Raw genomic sequence first — 16,241 nt, 5'->3', positions numbered from 1 at the left:
GAAATGTGAAGATTCCCAAAGGATTTAGGGTCACAATGTAGTGTCCAATGTCAGAAAGCTGGGTTTGCATCTTAGGTCATGGGTCTTCCAGCAGGACAATGATCCACAAATACTTCAAGAAGCCCCCAGAAATAGATGGAAACAAAAGCACTGGAGAGCTCAGAAGTGGTAATCCCAGCTCCGGAAACATAAAGACTCGCTACTTCTTACATTCAGATGCTACAGTGAAACTGTGAATTGATGCAGTAAATCAGTTAATTTGCTTTGATGAATTTCTTAGTACAGATCACCATAACAACACAAATCTGTCAATGAGTGTATGAAAAAAAGAAGCAGCAAGGATTATAATTAATAAGTCAATTATCCCTGTCTAGATGCCCGTCATATGCTATCCCTACAGTCACACCTTGCCCTACATGAATTGCAGATAAGAGAGGTATTATAATAGAGAATAGAATCTATTTGTATTATCCCTGAAAAAAGCAATTAATTAATCAAGGACTGTTATTTCATCAACCCTGCTGGGGAATACAGTGGAGCATTTCACATCTACTCAACCTGATATGGAGGAGACCAGGATCTTCTGTACTTACTGTACAAACTATCCTGTCCTGACTGTGAAATCCTGTATGCAGTGTGAGAACTCCCTATGTGACAACCACCTGACAGCCCATACCAAGGCACTGGATCATATACTAATAGAATCCACCAGCTCTTTTGGTTTCCAAAAATGTTCCCTAAACTAGAAGGTGGAGCCTCAGAAAAGCAATTTTGCCCATTACTAAGGAGTGGGTCTCCTACACTGGTAAAGCGTATGCACTAAGTGCAAGAGATGCCAAAAATTAGAAGGAGGCACTCCAATATGCCTTTGAAGAGATGTAGTGGAGGGCCTCATAAAACATTTTTTTCCATTATCAAGGAGTCAGTATCCTAGACTGATAATGATCATGCACTAAGTGCATTTTTGTGGCAAAATTAGGGGTCTCGGCTTATACTCAGGTCGGCATATACTCGAGTATATACGGTATATAAAATAATGTTTGAGGTAGGCTTTTAAAACTTGCTAATGCAGGCATCATAAACACCCTTAAATAATTGATAGCAAGGGTAGCGTGATCACCCTGTTGATATGGTGATGATGGTGGAGAAGGAGGATGACCGAAAAAAGACGAAATCTTGAAGCATATACCTATGTTTGGGTGGAAAAGGGTGCAAGGGAATAGACCAGAGAAAAAACCCCACTGGATTTGAGTTTATGTTCCGCTGCTGTCAACCAGTGGTGTAGAAAAGTCTGGCCCAAACCAGTCCTTGTTCATTTTGATAAGAGTCAGCTTGTCAGCATTTTCAGTTGACAGTCGGAATGTGCCTATAGGTTATAGTACCCCAGGTGGCACCAAATACACCCTCTGACAAAACTCTAGCGGTAGGGCAGGCCAGGACCCCCAAGGCATAGAAAGACAGTTCATGCCACCTGTCTAGCTTGAATACTCAATAGTTGTAACGCACAGAGGAATCATGGAGGACAATGATGCGGTCGGCAAGGTACTCCTTCAGCATCTTTCAAAACTTTTCCCTCCTTGTCAGGGTACCCTACGCATCAGAGTCTGGGAACTGGGAGGAGAGTCTGAGAAAACTGTCCTGGCCTTTCAGAGTGGTCCACTGACTCTGATGCATCTGGTGTGTGTCCCCCTCGTCTCCACTCCTTGGTTGTCAAAGGAACTGTGACCACTGCATCAGTGTTGTCAGATGGGAATTTTTTAAAATAATTCTTCAAATAGGGCCTTCTGGTACTGCAACATTTTATTAGACATCTTCGCCATGGGAAGGAGAATGGTGACTAACCAGTAGTTAGTGTTGGCAAAAATACGTACAATGTGAGGGTCATGGGAAAGGTGTCAGATCATAAACTCAGCCATGTGTGCCAGACTGCCAACAGCCAAGACTTCGCTGTCCCCACCAAGAGTGTGACTGTTTATGCTGTCCTTCTTGTCCACCTCCTCTTCCTCCATCTCCTCCTCGGCTTCAGGTTATCCACGTTAAACAGACGGGATGAAGGTGGTGTGGGTAGTACCATCTGTAGTGTAGGCAACTGGTACACCCGGTTCGGTTTCTCTACCTTTGTGGGGTCCCCGTCGGGAGTCCCGCTCTGTGTGATGCAGCCTCTGCCTCTCCTTTCTCTCCTGCTTCCTGGCGTGCTGCCAGCAGATTCTCAGGCAGAGTGCTTTGGTCACACGCGGGCTCACTCTTGGTCTCTTAAAGAGACAGCGTGCATTTTTCAAAAGATGCTTCTGGCCAATGGTGTGTTGTTCATTGCTATTTCTAGCTCCTCCACCATAGGGCGCCGGAGCAACAAGTATCCACTGTTGCTTCTTCCGGTTCCTGTCAGCATGTGCTTCTGAAGTTCTCTGCCAGTGCTCTGCTTATACTCTCTGTCTCTACAGATCATCAGCTACCGGTTACGCGGCTATCTTGGACGACGTCCGCTCTGTCTATGCCAGATCCGTCTCATCCCGCCAATCTGCCATCGTCATCTCCGTACAACACCGGTACCACTGGAACCAGTTTCTACCCGTCCACCCGGTATCACCTGGTTAGCTCCATGTCTCCCGCTAACCCTGCTTGTCTGTTTGTCCCGCTGGGACAGCTGCTATGAGTTCGGGGTCTAACTGGAGGTAACACCCGTGTCCCCAAGGCATTCCATTCTGACCCTGTTTGAGGAGACTTACCACGGGTTTCTGGGGCTCACATAGTCATGCCCCCTTCAGAGCCCCCCAGACTGTGGTCCCGAGGTTCCACGTTAAACCTAAATAAAAACAAATGTGAACTTCAACTTCTGTGCCTCCGTTTCCATTCGTTACAGCAACCAGCTCCTGTTCCTCCTTCTCCTCATTATCACCCAATCCATATTGAGAAGATGAGATGAGGCTGGGCTCTGTAGCATCACCCTGTATAGGTTTTTTCTCCATCTCAACTTGCTCCACCTGCAAAGCCTCTTCTTTAATTGTGAGCAGCGAGCATTTCAGTAGAGAAGCGGGATGGTGACACTGATTATGGCATCATTATCACTCACCATCTTGGTCGAGTCCTCAAAGTTTTGGAGAACCGCACAGATGTCAGACACCCATGTCCACTCATCAACTCTTATGTGCAAAGGCTGATGGGCATGGTGTAGTTGTTATTCAATTACTGCCCTCTGCTGCTGCTCACAAAGCTTTGCCAACATATGTAATGTTGAGTTTCAACCTGTGGTGACATCGCACACCAGTTGGTGAGCTGCAAGTTGCAAACGCAGCAGCAGCACTGCTGTGTTGGTGCTCTGGGGGACAGTGGACCACCTTGTGTCTCAAGCCACCCCACTGCCTCTTGCTGCCTGTTGTGGTGCTGTGGATCCCTCCCCCTGTGCGCTGCTTTCCTTGCTTTGCATGTCTCCTACCCAGGTTGGGTCAGTGACTTCATGGTCCACCACCTCATCTTCCACTTCTGCATCCTATTCCTCCTCCTGACTTGCTGATGTAACAACATCACTTGTTGGCAATTGTGTCTCATCATAATCCATCTCTTGCAAACAGTAATTGCATTTTCCCACTATTGCGTTCTTGTGAGTCTGGCTGCTCAAATATTTGGGCATCGCTAGATGCGATGTCTTTATGTCCCACTTGAAAATGGCAGGGTGAGGCCAGAATCTACAAATGGAAATGTGAACAGCTCTTCGGAGTATCCAAGTATGGGATCAATTGTGTCCGGGCACTTGGCACGGTGGGAGGAAGGAGGATAAGGGTGAGGATTATGTGGTCCAGAACACGGCTACTGAGATTGGACCATGTGGAATAAAGAGTGATGCTGGCAAAGTGACTGGAATCATTATTTGCTATCCATCCAACCACCTTTTTACACTGGTCAAGAATGGTGTTCTGCTCCGTCCTGTGTGTTTGCTGTGCTCACGCAGCAGGCACAGTTTCACCTTGCTTATGGCCTCAGCCTCTGCGCTCACCATCAGCATCATGTCTACTTCTGTCCCTTACCAAGCGACTTGCCCATTTTAAATTATGTATCATATATCCCTGTTGGGGGATATCGCAGGAAAATTTGCTCAGCTCAGATGGACTTCTTACACTGCAGTATCAATATTGCAATTTCTAACCAATCAACTCTGTCTTTTTTTGTTTTGATGCACAATTGGAGCAATACAAATGCCGTATAATATTTCACAGCTGAAAGGTCTTTTCAGTATTACTATTGCAGGTACATTTTCCCACTTCAAATGTACTTGTTACTCCAGCATGGAGCAATATAGCGATGCTATTTCTAAAAAAGCAACTCTAGCTTTTTTATTTTGATGCACAACTGATGCAGTATAAATGGCATATCATATCTGTCTGCTGAAAAAAGTGGCAAGAACACTGGAACACAAAAATTGGGACTTGTCACAGTGCCGAAGCAATATAGCGATGTTATTTCTAACCAAGTTTTTTATTTTGATGCACAACTGATACTGTATAAATAGCATATAATATTTGCCTGCTGAAAAAGAAAAATTGCAAGAATACAAGCACAGGAAAATTTGGCAACCTCAGATGGACTTGTTACAGTTCCGCAGCAATACAGTGATGCTATTTCTAAAATACTCTTTTTTTATTTTCACATAAATTTGCCCACCTCACATGGACTTGTTGCAATATCAATATAACAATGCCATTGAGATCCAACCAAGTCTGTCTGTATGCTTTTGAAACATAATTGGCGCAGCAAAAATGGTGTATAATACGTCCCTTCTCAAAATAATTTGCTGGATTAAAAGCAAAAATAATATTATTAGCTCTGAGAAGGGCTTCTGGTATCAGTTGCAGCAGAAAGGAAGGAAGTGCAATTAGCCCTATCCTGGTGTACACTGTCCCTTCACCACAATCTCTCCTTAAGTGCTGCTGACAACAGTATTAATGTTGATTTTAATTAGCCCTAAGAAGGACTGTTGTAGTTGAAAGGTATATAAATGTAGTCGAGTCCCTGCCTATACGCAGCAATAATTCTGCCTCTCTTTAATCAGCACCTTTAGCAGGCTCTGCCTGTTTCCGGGTTAGAGTGTGCCTGTAACGCTATGTGGCCAGCCAGTCACAGTAATGCCACAACCAAAATGGCTACGGCATTATAGTGACTGGCAGGCAATCCTTGCATGTTTATTGGCTGTCTAAAAAGCGCGGGGGCGAGGACAAAAAAAATAGTCGTAGAGTAACGAGTATGACGAGCACACTATCTAACGCATTTTTGGATTTGTTCACGAAAATACATGCAAAAAAGCATGCAAAATATTAAACACAGACAAAATTTATTTTACAAAAAGTCAGATGTAAATACAGGACAATAAAAAGTAAGCCTATCAACACGTACTACAAACTAATACATTTCAAAAGTTTAAAGACTTAGTGTATTATTATTCTAGTGATTGAATATGTAATGTATTTACTTGTTGTATCTTCCAATCATTCTTCTGTTCTTTCCGATGACCTTAACCGTATGACAATGCTATGTATCCACACATAAACGGTGTATATCTCACTGGGCGTCTGCCGCAGAGAATCAGAACATACTGACCTAAATGTAATTACTGCAGTGTGTATAGTTCCTACAGAACACGTACTATTTCGGAAGACAAGGTACAAATTCCAGATGCTATTTTCAGCATACACCTGCAGTAATAACTTGCTGACTGCGAGGTTTAAATAAAAAAAAAAAATCTTTATGGCATTACTCTACTACCAGTGGAATTAATGGACAATGTGCTATAATTCAGCAACTTCTTGGTCATACTTTGTTTTGCTCACATATTTTTGACTTTCTCTTTAATTATGGTGTTACCATCATCATTATGATTATTGTATATGATCTATACATTCCTATTTGTTATAAAAATAAGAAAATTGTACATAGTAGAAAACTTCATGTCAGCTGAGAGGAAGCTTGAGCGTCATTCGATCTTCCAACGGGACCATGATCCCATGAATACCTTAAAAGTCCTCAAAGGATTGACTGCACAAAAAGTCCTGGAAGACTCTGGAGTGACCGTCACAGTCGCCTGACTTGAACCCTATAGAAAATCTTTGACGGGATTTAAAGAAGGTCACTGCAGCAAGCAAAACAAAACATATCAGTGAACTGGAGTCCACTACCCATGAGGAATGAGCTAAGATTCCTCAGGAATACTGCCAGTAGCAGGTGTCTGGCTATGGATCACGTTTGTGGCAGGTCAAAACAGCAAAACGAGCTCTATTAAGTACTAAAGGCACGTGTTTTGAAAGAGTTGAATAATTCCGATACTGTAGTAATCATAAAAAATTGCATTTTGTGATGAATTTTAAGAAACCACTTGTTATATTAGTTGTGTTGAACTTTTGAAATTGTTCTTGTTTTATTGATTTACTGTTAAGAGGATACCGCACTTATAGAATATGCGGTCTGAGCATGAATGGTTAAAAAATGGTCACTAATTCTTGAGTGTACATTTATGAAAGTACCTCATGAAATTGTGATAAACCACATCTGGATGTATGTCTTTAAATAAAATGCAAGTGGTGTGTCGAAGCAGATTCTGGTTTATGTGTGGGAATCCAGAGGACTGGCGATGCGCTCCGGCCGGAAAGGTGAACCCTGATGAAGAAAGATGCAGTCCTTTGGTTTTTGGTCCTCTCACGAAACCCGTCATATAGCCCTGGTGATATCACCTAACCACGCATGCCCCCCATCAACCTCACTACTACACAGCAGTGCTTCCGGCCGGAGCGCAAGCTGGTCCTTTAGCTCCACAACCAAGCGGGATTGTACTGAACATCATACTGGGTAATCTCTGCAAGTCCTATAGACTTTGAATAGAACAGTGATGGACATGCTCAACCAGTGCTCCATTTACATAGGGGGCTTATGGTCCATGTTCTCAAAATTGGTGAGGGTCAAGTGTTAGGACTAGTGATGAGCGTATATACTCGTTACTCGAGATTTCCCGAGCACGCTCGGGTGACCTCCGAGTATTTTTTAGTGCTCGGAGATTTAGTTTCCCTCGCCTCAGCTGAATGATTTACATCTCTTAGCCAGCTTGATTACATGTGGGGATTCCCTAGCAACCAGGCAACCCCCACATGTACTTATGCTGGCTAACAGATGTAAATCATTCAGATGCGGCGATGAAAACTAAATCTCCGAGCACTAAAAAATACTCGGAGGTCACCCGAGCGTGCTCTGGAAATCTCGAGTAACGAGTATATACGCTCATCACTAGTCCTAACACTTGACCCTCACCAATTTTGAGAACATGGACCATAAGCCCCCTATGTAAATGGAGCACTGGTTGAGCATGTCCATCACTGTTCTATTCAAAGTCTATAGGACTGGCAGAGATTACCCAGTATGATGTTCAGTACAATCCCGCTTGGTTGTGGAGCTAAAGGACCAGCTTGCGCTCCGGCCGGAAGCACTGCTGTGTAGTAGTGAGGTTGATGGGGGGCATGCGTGGTTAGGTGATATCACCAGGGCTATATGACGGGTTTCGTGAGAGGACCAAAAACCAAAGGACTGCATCTTTCTTCATCAGGGTTCACCTTTCCGGCCGGAGCGCATCGCCAGTCCTCTGGATTCCCACACATAAACCAGAATCTGCTTAGACACACCACTTGCATTTTATTTAAAGACATACATCCAGATGTGGTTTATCACAATTTCATGAGGTACTTTCATAAATGTACACTCAAGAATTAGTGACCATTTTTTAACCATTCATGCTCAGACCGCATATTCTATAAGTGCGGTATCCTCTTAACAGTAAATCAATAAAACAAGAACAATTTCAAAAGTTCAACACAACTAATATAACAAGTGATTTCTTAAAATTCATCACAAAATGCAATTTTTTATGATTACTACAGTATCGGAATTATTCAACTCTTTCAAAACACGTGCCTTTAGTACTTACCGTAATAGAGCTCGTTTTGCTGTTATGACCTGCCACAAACGTGATCCATAGCCAGACACCTGCTACTGGCAGTATTCCTGAGGAATCTTAGCTCATTCCTCATGGGTAGTGGACTCCAGTTCACTGATATGTTTTGTTTTGCTTGCTGCAGTGACCTTCTTTAAATCCTGTCAAAGATTTTCTATAGGGTTCAAGTCAGGCGACTGTGACGGTCACTCCAGAGTCTTCCAGGACTTTTTGTGCAGTCAATCCTTTGAGGACTTTTAAGGTATTCATGGGATCATGGTCCCGTTGGAAGATCGAATGACGCTCCACATCTGGATGTATGTCTTTAAATAAAATGCAAGTGGTGTGTCTAAGCAGATTCTGGTTTATGTGTGGGAATCCAGAGGACTGGCGATGCGCTCCGGCCGGAAAGGTGAACCCTGATGAAGAAAGATGCAGTCCTTTGGTTTTTGGTCCTCTCACGAAACCCGTCATATAGCCCTGGTGATATCACCTAACCACGCATGCCCCCCATCAACCTCACTACTACACAGCAGTGCTTCCGGCCGGAGCGCAAGCTGGTCCTTTAGCTCCACAACCAAGCGGGATTGTACTGAACATCATACTGGGTAATCTCTGCCAGTCCTATAGACTTTGAATAGAACAGTGATGAACATGCTCAACCAGTGCTCCATTTACATAGGGGGCTTATGGTCCATGTTCTCAAAATTGGTGAGGGTCAAGTGTTAGGACTAGTGATGAGCGTATATACTCGTTACTCGAGATTTCCCGAGCACGCTCGGGTGACCTCCGAGTATTTTTTAGTGCTCGGAGATTTAGTTTTCCTCGCCTCAGCTGAATGATTTACATCTCTTAGCCAGCTTGATTACATGTGGGGATTCCCTAGCAACCAGGCAACCCCCACATGTACTTATGCTGGCTAACAGATGTAAATCATTCAGCTGCGGCGATGAAAACTAAATCTCCGAGCACTAAAAAATACTCAGAGGACACCCGAGCGTGCTCTGGAAATCTCGAGTAACGAGTATATTCGCTCATCACTAGTTAGGACCTTTCCTGTGTATAGGTAATAAGTTATGACCCCTTTAACAACTCCTGGACTGTCTATAGACATTATATGTCACAGCAGTCCACACTTTACCCTACCACTTTTAAGCGTTAATGCAGTATAAGCAACTAGTACAAGATTGTGAAGCTGTGGGGGTCACTTACACTTCCCAGGAAGAAGATAAGCATGATTTATTGCCATGTTTTACTTCTCAATCTGTGTACACACAGTGCTGAAACTTTGCTTGTGTATATAGATTAGGAAGCAGAATCACTGACCTTTCTTCCTCCTCTTAACCCAGTGTACAAGTGATCACTGGGTATGGAGAGGAAACAGGTACTGGTGGGTAATAGAAGATCCGGTCACATCTGCTATCTAGCCAGGACAATGAGATTCCCTTGTAACTGCGGTTAATATACCAGTCCTGGTTACTGCAGAAATTAGCAATAAAAAGAATGCATTAATATGTTAAAATAAAATAGAAAAAAAGCATAAATAACACAAAGGTTGAAAAAAAGAAAGAAAAAAAAGGACACTGGCACTGTCAATTGCTGTTTCTTTCAACCTCATTGAAAATAAATGTATCTAATTAAAAAAATGTATACAGGAAGGTTGAACACAATTTAAAATGTTTTTAACAGTCCTTTGTGGTTGTAAAAAATGAATATAAATAAGTTACAAACATACATGTATTTTCTAGTTTTCTTTACAGTTTTCCCCCATATCAGCAAAAAATTAAATAAATAGGAAAAATGATACATAAATTAAGCCGCATGTATCACAAACAAAGGGACAAAAATTATTTGAATATCCAAATGAGAATTTTTTTAGAGCTGTCAAAAAGGCATGTGGGAAAAAGCTCAAAATGTATATGGTGAGAAAGAAGGGGGGTTATCCAGCCATGAACTGGTTAAGGTAACTCATAAAAATGAACAGGCTAGTAGGTCCATAAAAGTAGAAGAGTAGACCTTTGGGACCATACTTGTTTGAGAATTTGGATCTTATGGTAATCTAGAAAACAAGTCTGACATTGTCCATTGAACAACCAAAATATTACCGTAAGTTTCATTTTTAATTACATTAATGATTGAAAAACAATCACTGTATATACAGTATATATTCTATAAAATTAAGGGTTGTAGACACTATAATTTCTCTTCCAGGTAATAAGACATGCACTGAGTGTGTACGATCACATAACACGTTACTGTCTAGTTATTGTACCGTAGCCTTCAGTGGTTAGAGATAATTTGACAGAGATACAAAGTGCTTTATGAAGGGTCAAAGTGAGCATTTTCTTTGTTCTTGCGTCTATCCACTTCATTACACAAACCCACTGTGGCAATATTCACGCTAGTCTTTCCTGACCTGGTCGTGCCTCTGGCTACCAATCAGCTTGTCAGCGAAGAACACGCCATGGTACGACTGAGTCTATTCATTCCCATTCATGCAAACCTCGGCCATTAGGATTCTTAAATCCACCAGTACAAATAAATAAATATGGTAACAAACAGAATAAATTGTTACATTTTTGCTAATGCCATTTTTGTTCTTCATTCTCAATTTCCTTGCAGGAACAAACAGACAATTTTTTTTTTTACAAAATATAACAAGAATGTAGAATGGCGAGTCTTCTCCTCACAGAGATGTCAGAATGAGGGCATAGGAAACCTAAAGCATCTAATAGAAAAATCGTGCTTTCATCTTCAAAGCCTGACAGATACTTGGGTTACTGTTAGATTTTTCTTTACTTTGCATCAGTGAAGGAAAAGGTAAATGTGATGTATGAAATGTGGGAAATACTGATAAATGCTACCAGCCATCAAGGATGCGTGTAACAGTCTGCATGTAATGTCATCTCAGAACTGGGAGCATCCATATACTACAATAATAATAATAATCTTTATTTTTATATAGCGCTAACATATTCCGCAGCGCTTTACAGTTTGCACACATTATCATCGCTGTCCCCGATGGGGCTCACAATCTAAATTCCCTATCAGTATGTCTTTGGAATGTGGGAGGAAGCCTACGCAAACACGGGAAGAACATGCAAACTCCTTGCAGATGTTGTCCTTGGTGGACTTTGAACCCAGGACCTCAGGCCTGCAAGGCTGCAGTGCTAACCACTGAGCCACCATGCTGCCCCTACTACAATGGTCTACGTGCCCGTAGTATGCCCGCCTTTTGTCTTGAAGTCCACACATTACAGTCACATACCGTGGATGTATCACCTCACATGGTGACTCCATGCACCTCTGATTTCGTAGAGGTTTTTTACAGAATCAAAGGTCCATCCAATGGTTGATTATCTCCTTCTCTTCAAAGAATGAATGGGGGAGAACTACTAAGCTAAATGGATCAAAATTCTGGTTTTATTTGCAACAAAATTCTGACATACATGTCTTGCTTCAAGTTTGTTATATGCTTCAGTCACTTTTTGCCCCTCACCAAACAGTTCTGAAAAATATCTTAAATTAAAGGTCCACCCATTTAAGACTTCTATAAGCAGTGCCTCCTTTTTTAGGTCAAACTTTCAAAAAAATTTTACGCTCACCTCCTGGACCATCAGTGTTCTCCGCACTTGATACTGTGTCCCATTCTGGTGCCGAGGAATGGAGCTGGTACAGGAGATAAGTCTAGGACCTTTTTATTTGTTACACCACCATTTTAAAGTAGTGGACAACTTCTACAAAATGCATCAAATTACACCAAAATTATGGCAACATTCTGGCACAAAATATTGGTCCCCTGTACACCAACCATGAGATAGCATAAGGAAAAGTGTCTAGCAAGATGGGTCAAATCTATCATACGGCAAGACCTACTCATAAATTGTGAAGAAAAGGGATTAAAGAAAAAAAGTGAAAGGATACCGAAAATGTATCTGCTTCTTTTCTTTGATTTTAACTTACAGAATGTCACTGTTTAGGCATACATTAGAAAAGTCAGTAAATATAACAGAGTTTCACAGTTTTTAAGTTGAAGGTAGAGATAAGTTCATTGAGTCCAACCTACAGCCTAACATGTTGATCTAGAGGAAGACAAAAGAAAACATGAAGCAAATGAGAAAATTCCCATATTAGGTGAAAAATTCCCTCCCGACTCCACGTATGGCAATTAGACTAGTTCTCTGAATCAACGTCCCATTGCATAATCTAGCACCGGCTCACCCCGTGCTTCTTTGGAAAGTACTTTTAAAGGCATTGGTACTATGCAATTTTTGGGCACTTGAGAGTTTCAAGCAAGAGAATTCAGAATTAAAATCCAAATCATTTTATTCAGGGTTGTTAAAAGCAGCCTAATTAGATATAAGTAGGCTTCAATCTACAGTGCTTTCCTATATGGCTGAAACAAAGTTTGATGACCACAGAATGTAAGCCCTCAAGGTCAGGGTCCTCGCCCCTCTGTATCAGTCTGTGATTGTTAGTTTGCTTACTGTGATATCTGTATTTTAATGTAACCCCTTCTCATGTACAGCACCATGGAATCAATGGTGCTATATAAATAAATAATAATAATGACCCATTCAACCATAATGAAAGCCTCTTGGGAGCATTTCCAGAATTTATTCTGTAAGCTGGGAATTTTCCGGCATTTACTCTAAATGCAGGGCGGACAGAACCCTAGATGTAAAGTACTCGTGTTGTCACCATGAAGGGAAGAGAGGATTCTTTACAGTAAAAGTGGTTAAAGGGGTTGTCCAAGTAATGCTATAGTCCCTTAAGTAAAATAAAAAAACACATACTCACCTCCCAGTCTGGCACCATTCCAGCAATGTTGGCGCTATGTCTGCCAAAGGTCATGTGACATTGTTATGTCACATGAGTGCTGCAGCCAATCAGTGCCCACCGATGGGCTACAGTGTTGCGTCAGAGATGAAGGTTCTGTCTCAGGGAAGGCTGCATCACTCACATGACATGGCATGAGTGCCGGGACACATAGTGCCGACAATGACGTTTTTCTTATGTTATATGGAAGACTATAGCATTTAAAAAGGAGTTGTTCAAGTAATGAACAACCTCATCAACAATACAATTTACAAACTAGGACTAGATATTCGGGAGTTCATTTTCTTCCAAAAAGCTCATGTGACTGCCCTTGCGGGGTCGGCCAAGAATTTACTTTTCCCTTGGAGGCACAGTTGGCCTCTACAGACCAGAGGGTAAATTTTGGCTTCTACTGGACCAAATACCTAGATGTCAAAGAAACTGATGACTATGTATCTTTTTTCCTCTCTTTAGAAATGATATGCCTACGTAAGTATGATAAAAAAAAAAAAGCAAAAACATTTTGAATGTTATACGCTTCTCCTGAGAGTTTGTGCTTTCAGCTGCTCCAGGGCCAAGAAGCAAACACAATACTAACATGCTAAGTGATAAATCAATGGCTTAAATTTTGCCATTATTTACTTCAATAACCCAATTAAAGTGACAGACTAACAAAGTGCTCTCACAGCACATGTGCCGCAGCCCAAGGACATGATGTCTAGTATCTTTTTTGTCTAGGGAAGTCTAAGGAAGTCAGAACAGAAAACGAGGAGAGTAATTTTCATTTATCAATGTCATTTGTTTCAAGTACAAACCACACAATGTTCAATCTTCTCTACTTATTTGCCAATCCAACTGTATTGATTTTAGTGCATGCTATCCAATGTATTCATTGTGCGCATCTAAGAGCGCAGAACAAAATGATTCATTTCTAGGTTCAGAAAAAACAGGCACCCAACATGACCTTCAGAGCAAATCTCTACTGTTGCCAAACAAATGTGTACGCAGCCTAAAATGCCAGAGAAAATGGATTGAGGTCCGACACAGTGTGTCGATAAGGCTGTTTCTGTACATAGATCCAAAGAATAAACTCGCACAGAGCCTAAAAATTCAATGATCATATATTCTTCAAGTTAATAGAGGGCTGCACCTAATTCGGAATTGTCAACAATTAGAGCAAAGCAGAAGTAAAATGTTTCATCTGCTCTGGAGAACTCAGCACATCCATCTGTTACCCAGACAGTCCATTTATTTTAGTAGATACTATATCATTACGCTGAGGTTTCTTGCTGCGATAGAGGCAGAAAGAGCTGCTTTGTTCAAAAGAAGCTGATGACACTGTGTCTTCTACAATTTAATCTTAGACAAATTGATAAATTTAAGGGCAAGACCTGAAACGCGTGAGCTTAGCTTGGATCAGATATATTTTGAGAAAAAATATTTTTTTCTAAGAGGACTTAAAATAACTGTTCTTTCACCCTACTGTAATGTATTCAAAGGGAGAATGTCAGCACAAAATGGCTATTAAAGCCAAGCACAGCAACTCAGTCCAGTCTTGCCCTAGGCAAACAGTTTAGTGCATCTTCCCACCTACTTACTTTTAAATCTATCTCTGCGATCCTCTTCTGTGATCGACAATTTTGACACCACAGGAGCCAGAGAAGATGGAAAACAAGTAGGTGGGAAGGTGCATTGAATGGCACGAGGGCCTGTGCTTGGTTTGCACAGTCATTCTCTTCTGACAGACTAAAGGCAAGTGTGTAATGAACATATTTGTTTCTCCCCTCATGAACGATTCTTCTGCCGGTCGTGCATTATGGTCTCCCCCTCCATCTTCACAAAAAAGACACCAAGCACTCAGACTTCTCTACGCAGAACATTCTTAGAAATCTGAGACATGTCCACCTTGGCCCTACTATATAGCATTGTGTTCTGTCAGTGTCTCAAAGGGAATGAGTTATCAGAACATTACCTATCGTTTAAATCAGGTTTTTGTGTTAGATATATTTATAAAAAATATTTTTCATATTACGATCTTTATTAAAAACAAAATAATAACGAAGTAATCTTGCAAATTTCACAATGGCCACTGGGGCTGCATTAGACTTATACTTTCTGTCCTTTCACAAAGGGTTTTCAGTAGTTTTCTTATTATCAGAGGCAAGATTACAAAGACAGGTAATGCCTCAATATACAACTGATGACACAGGATCCACCAATAACAGGTAATGTCACAGCTGCTCCTCCTCCGACTACTGCACATGCTCATTAGAAGCTTCAATATTAAATATATGGACAGAGTTTGGTTGTTGTTTATTACATGGATTTCCAAACACAGCAGCAAGTTAGAGTTTAAAAAACACTAGTGTGAAAATTGCAAAAATTCTAATTTTAATTTTTAAGAAAGATTGTGATATAGAAAAAAAAACCTTTGCCAAACCTGTATAAAAATATATTTAACTTGCATAATTTTTCTGATGACACATTCCCTTTAAGTGTAGTCTATAAAATCTATCTGATCATTGCTCTATTGTGAATGTAACCTAAGAGTCTGACCAAAGATGATGCAAAACATTGTTAGAAGTCTAGCGGTCCAATGACTTCTGGCAATGTTCTGTAATGGTAAATCTTAGATTGTGGGGGTCATTGCGGGAAGTGCACAACTACTTTGTAACTACCGTCTTACCTGGATCATGATAGGGTATGGGTGTGTGTCTCATACAGCAGGATTACTCATGATGAGGACACCAGATATATGGACTATTTACCATGTATAGTAACAAAGTTTTATTTTCGCAAGAAGGGGGATTCTTTCCCCTTTCTCTTAAATACTGTATGGACCGATGGTACTATAAAAACATTACGTAAACTGGCACATATTCACCCACTGAAACCTCATTGTTCTTACATCACGCCGGCTGGGTACCTCTACTGTTCTCCCTTCCTTATTATCCTGTTGGGGTCGGTTCATGACCACTGCAGCCAATCAGTGTCAGCAGCAGTGATGCATTGGTCAACCAGGTCAGGAGAGGATGAAAGGAGAGGGGCGGTGGACATGGTGAGTGGGATAGAGGAGCAATGGGGGGTCCAGGAGTATCTGTTATTTCTAATTTCATATCAGACTTCGCCCATATGGCAATTAAAAGAAATGGGATGAAAAACCCTTTAAATCTGTCCATGTATTGCCATCTTTTTGCATTGATTTTTACTTAGACAGTATATATGCTAGGGGATCCTGCTGTGCTATGTGTTTACACCGTACCATAAGGTAAAAGAGTAAAAGAGTCTGTGCGCCCAAACTGACAGCATACACTAAGCACATAGTTTTCTATATTACAGACCTTATAAAAATTGCTGCCTCCATTCTGCAGAAGTTGAATGTTAATCACATATGTTCGGCGTACCCTTGGTGAGGCCGAGAGGCTTGGTGCACCATTATACTTATTGATTTTGCATGTCC

The 16,241-nt window shown here is 41.3% G+C and overlaps 1 protein-coding gene across 2 annotated transcripts in view; it reads right to left on the bottom strand.

Annotated features, from left to right (window-relative positions):
• The window catches only part of HCN1 (hyperpolarization activated cyclic nucleotide gated potassium channel 1), a 508,213-nt gene that overhangs the window by 132,282 nt on the left and 359,690 nt on the right, over positions 1-16,241 (bottom strand). The gene's annotated exons all lie outside the window — the stretch shown is intronic.

This window comes from Ranitomeya variabilis, chromosome 1 (assembly GCF_051348905.1).
Source record: "Ranitomeya variabilis isolate aRanVar5 chromosome 1, aRanVar5.hap1, whole genome shotgun sequence".
Lineage (NCBI taxonomy): Eukaryota > Metazoa > Chordata > Amphibia > Anura > Dendrobatidae > Ranitomeya > Ranitomeya variabilis.
This window is presented reverse-complemented; position numbering and strand designations above follow the sequence as displayed.